Below are 5,663 nucleotides of genomic sequence, written 5' to 3' on the forward strand. Positions count from 1 at the left end.
TTCATTAAATTAGAAAATTTTGCTTTTCTAAGACACTGTGCCATAAATGTAAAGGCCTACTCCAGAGTGGGAGAAGATATTTGCAAAACTTATCTCTGATAAAGGACTTGTATCTAGAATATATAAAGAACTGTTAAAACGCTAAGAAAATCTAATAGAAAATGGGCAAATGGTTTAAACAGACACCTTACCAAAGAAGGTACGCAGATGGCAAATAAACAGGTGAAAAGATACTCTTCATCATTAGTCATTAAGGAAATGCAAATTAAAACCACAATGAAATACCACTAAACGTGTGTTAGAATGGTGACAGTTAAAAGACTGACAGGGCAAAGTGTTGGTGAGGATGTGGGATTCTTGCACAAAGCTAGTGAAATTGTAAACTGGCACATCCATTTTGTAAAAAAGCTTGACAGTCTCTTTAAAAGTAAACATTCATCTACCGTATGACCCAGCTATTCTGCACCTAGGTATTAAAACAACAGAAATGAAACATTTGTCCACACAAAGACATACATTATTGCTCATAACAACTTTATTTGAAATAGACAAAAAGTGGAAAAAACCCAAATGTCAATTAACAGATGAATTGATAAACAAATGCTATACTCTGGAATACTACTTAGCAATAAAAGGAGGGAACTATTGATACAAAATACAACATAGATGATTCTCAAAATAATTATGCTGCATAAAAGAAGCTAGACAAAATTTCATGCATACTGTATGATTTCATTTATAAAAAATTCTAGAAATTGCAAATTAATCTATAGTGATTAGAACAGATTTGTGGTTGGGAGAGTAGCAGAAAGGAGAGATTACAAAGAGACACAAGGAAACTTTTGGGGCTGATGCTCATTATCTTGATTGTAGTGATGGTTTCATAAATGTTTTCATATGTCAAAACTCATCAAATCATACACCTTAAATAGGTTCAGTTTCTCATATGTAAATTATATGGCAATAAAGTTGTAAAAAATTAAGAGAAAGAAAGAATGAAAACAAGAGAGAATCTTTGCATGGAACAGTATTGACTGACAGTGTGCCATGAACTGGAAAAGATGAGTTTAACTACTTCATCCATCTGCACCTAAGGTCCTCTGAAAATATTTTAAATGAAAAATCATGCTTGACTAGAAGATGTGCTCGATGCTCTCAGTCATGGCTGCTCAGAACCAGAGGTAACCTATTCCATCTGTCATTCAGTGCTAGCTAACCTTACCATGGCTATAAGAGAAAAAAATCTGCCTTTGATATGCAAGCATTAAAACTGTTAACCTAAACAAATTAGAAGCAATCATTGGTGTCATGAACAGCTAAAGTTTGGAGAAGATTTTCATAGTGTTGTAAGAACGAGACTTGCATTTTGGTAGTTTATCTAAAACGAACAACCTGAACAACACTGTCCATGTTAGTATGGGCACCAATCCTTCTGTCTCCTTATTATCTCTTCAAAGGAGTTTCACACCCATAAATAAAATATCAAGCTAGTTTCACTCCTCTTTGGAGTTAAAAAAAAAATCATCTCTTACTCCAGGCCTTTATTAGGTATTGAATTGCCCAGTACAAACTCATGTCTAAAGGAACCATATTGCTTTAAGGATATTCACAAAAAAATGATATTCAGACACAGACGTCCTTAATGGGTGCACCATATTGGAAGATTCTCCTAATACTCTTAGGATGGGGAAGATTTTGGAAAATAAAAAGTTCATGAACAAAGATGACCTATTTCCACCACCTTCATCAAAGTCAAAGCTAATATATGACATACTAAGGATAATGAAGCCTAGAAGGAAACAATGTAAAAGACAGTAGCAACTGAATTACCCTGCATATATTGAGCATGTTCAGCATATGCCCCTAAAAAAGGAAAGGGGAAAATACAGCTCAGTTTATGGCAGTCCTCAAAATTACCCAGAAAAGCTCTTCAGAGACCCTTTCTTTGAAAGAGATCATTATTAATTTCAAGGTAACATTGAAGCTGGGTCAAACAGAAAAATGTAACTATTTCATAGCAGAATGTTTTCCTAGAATGTTGTAAGTGGTCATAGAATGCCTAAACTCTTTACAGAGAGGCAAAAAATATCTTGCAGACTGTGGAGGATGCAGGATGGTAGTTTTCTTCCTGAAGTGAAAACACTGATTCATTGCTCTTACTCTGATACCTAACAAATGCTGGAGTTTCAAAGAGAATTACTTTTCACTTTAGCTTTGCTATTAACTTTATATACAACTTTGCTCAAATTTCAGGCCTTCTGTATCTCTTGCTTTTTATAAAACTGCAAAAGTCTATCTTTGAAGATTAATACAAATCGTAAGCTATTTTCCACAAAAATATGTTAAAAGTATTTTAGGCTTATAAGAAAGAAATTATGACACTATCTTTTAAAAAGATATAGCAAAGAGATGTGACTATTCAGATGAGAAACATTAAATGATATATTTTCAATATTTGCTTGATTGGAGGTTGTTTGAAATCTGTAGCTTGATGCAATAAAACTATCTTGAATCACTGCAGTCTTATACTGATTGACATGTCACAAGCTCCACTGAGAAAAGCCTTGTATGATTGTCATCAAAAGATTGTAAAGTGACATGCTTTTCAAAGATGAGATCAAGCAGTCACACTGGGTATTATGTGTATAATACATTGTGTATTATATTATGTGGCATTGCAGCATCAGTTTATGAAGTGCCATGTGAAAAATACCATGACTTAGGTAAGAGTAATCCAAGTTTTCCTATACATAATCCTACATATAAATGGATTTTACTGAACAGTAATCTTAATTATCTGTTTTTCACTCTGCAAGAAAAAAAAAAGCTTGATTTTACAATAGGCCTTTTTAATTTACAGTTAGCTGACTGAAGTGCATGCAAATGGAAATAAAACTGCAGCCCTGGGACATTCTAAAACATGACACATGAGGTTGCCAAGGTAACCCACCAGGAGGCTGTCTTGGCATCTTCTGGAATAAAATGGGAAGAAAACATTATAGTGAACAGATGGGAGATGGGGATCTTCTGGGCTCAGTTATATAATAAAAGTGTTGCCAAAAACTACAGCTCCATGAAATTGGTTTCAAACAAAAAAGGACCAAAGTATCTCTCACACTTCTAGTGTTTAAATTGATCAGGATTTATGATCCACAGGAGTGGAATTTAAAACAAATTATTTTAAATATTATTTAAATGGTATAATTTCTTCAAAGCCACTATGCATTACATTTATCAAGTTCTATACTTACAAAAATTCAACATGGGTGTAGAACGATATTCAAGGTGCAAAAGTGATGCTAACTTTCTAATATCTTACTATTAGGACAGGTCTGGAGGAGGTAGCAGAACTTGCCTAAGAAAATATTCTCAAGATAAACAACCAGAGAGAACAATAAAAGAATAGATGACAGAATCATTCACTTTAGCTCATTGATAATTTTACATTTATCCCTTGCATTCTTTTAGAATTACAAAGTGTTCCTTTGATTTAGGAGTCTTTTCCTTATATTCACAATGATGCCGTTTCTGTTAAACTCACACACAAAGCTTTAGTTCCCTCTCTTTGAAGAGCTGATTCTCTCTAACATAAGGTTAGTCTATGAATAGCAAGTGAATCTCCTTGGCCTGTCCTTAGACTTTTTTCATTTCTCCTCTGTCCCTGAGGATTGGATAAGAACTCTCTGAGCTGATGAAGGACAAACACAGAGACAGGCCACTTTGGTTGGTGTGTGACAGCACTTGTGGCTGTCACACCTTAGCTGCATTTAAGAATTCTACACAGAAGCAAAAATTTCCAATAGGAAAGAGGAGAATTAAGAAATAACACCATTTTATTTCAGATGTTTATAAACGTAATAACTGCTTTTTAAAAATTTTATATAAAAATATAGAGTTTTTGTCCTTTGGAACGTTGCCCATAGCAAGATCACTAGAGTCTTTGATTACTGTGTGCCCTGGATGGCAGTAATCCAATCAATTCAATTTTAAAACTCAAAGCTGATTATTTTACAGTGTACATTCATTCATGAGCACCAATGTTATTTGGCTGTTTTGGTGCAGTGGAGATATTAAGGTACAATCTCCCTTATTTATTAAAATATATTTATTAATTTACTTTTTGGCTGCGTGGGGTCTTCGTTGCCACATGCCGGCTTTCTCTAGTTGTGGTGAGCGGGGGCTGCTCTTTGCTGCAGTGTGCGGGCTTCTCATTGCAGTGGCTTCTCTTGTTGAGGAGCTCTGGCTCTAGGCGCGTAGGCTTCAGTAGTTGTGGCTCACAGGCTCTAGAGCGCAGGCTCAGTAGTTGTGGCACATGGGCCCAGTTGCTCCGCAACATGTGGGATCTTCCCGGACCAGGGCTCGAACCCATGTCCCCTGCATTAGCAGGTGGATTCTTAACCACTGCACCACCAGGGAAGCCCACAATCTTCCTTTTAAGAGATTCCTTTTAATACATAAGCAGCTGCAGACCCTCATCTGGTCATACCACCATTTTCCTTAATATCTTTCAATATTTCTCTTCACCTGTAGACTAGAAGAGTCTGCTTACTATAATTCATAGGGCATTTCTCAAGCCCCTAGATTTCTGCTTATGCATGGTAGGCTCCAGCCACCAGAACTTTTCATTCTCTCTGAACATACAGGGACATTTATTTTTCTCTCTCTAGGGTATCTGTCTACTTCTCTGGAAACTTGCTTCAACTCAGCTCACAGGTCACATCTCCTGTGAAATAATGTACCCTCCTTTTCTGTACTTAGGGAAGTGGCTCTTTTTCTTTGCTACTTTTGCACTTTGTATTTATCTAATGCACTATGTCTCACATTGTGATGTGCTTTAGAACTCTCTCAAGCATGATATACTTCTTGAAGACAGATATATGTCATCTTATTTTGGACCACTGGTACATAGCAGAGTCTCCAGCACTTAGAAGACAATCAACAAATGTTTGCTGAGTACCGAATGAACTTCTTCAATTACAGAGTGAAGAAGTACCAGGGTGAGAAATGGATCCACAACTAGCTGATTCCTAAATTTTGCATTGGATCAGTCACCTATTGAAGTAGGTCTAAGCTGGACAAAGACATCTGCTTTTTAAATAAGTATTGGAAATGATTCTGACACCAAAGTTTTGGAATTGAGACATAGGCTGCTGAAGAGTTTTCTAATGTAGAAAAAATGGGCAAGTGGAGGAATACCATAAAACTGGAGATATTTTCCATGAAATAGCTGTTATAATTAATTTTAAGCAAGTACAACATAATGCAGTATAAAAGCTCACCATCAAATCTAAAATGTAATGTCTGCAATTTTTTTGATACCTATAACATGTGGGGGAGCAAGTTACAAAGTCATAAACTTATAATCTCAATTAGACAGCATGCTCCATCTTCTTAAGGTCAGAAGAGTACCCATAATATCATCCTTGTAGCATCCAAACATGTCCAGCCAAGGAACCCTAGAGTTCCTGCAGCGAGGACCCTAGAACTCTTTGTATTTGAGAAAACTCAGAGAGAAGTGTTTACAAAATGAGTGTCAGGCATAGAAAGCCACTGTAGCACTCATATCATAGACTGAAGTCTCTGCTGCTTGGGAAATAAACACTGGGCACCAATAAGTTAGCACAATTATTGGCTACATTTCAAATTTTGAAATAATTAATTAA

Source organism: Balaenoptera musculus, chromosome 9 (assembly GCF_009873245.2).
Source record: "Balaenoptera musculus isolate JJ_BM4_2016_0621 chromosome 9, mBalMus1.pri.v3, whole genome shotgun sequence".
NCBI classification, from domain to species: domain Eukaryota; kingdom Metazoa; phylum Chordata; class Mammalia; order Artiodactyla; family Balaenopteridae; genus Balaenoptera; species Balaenoptera musculus.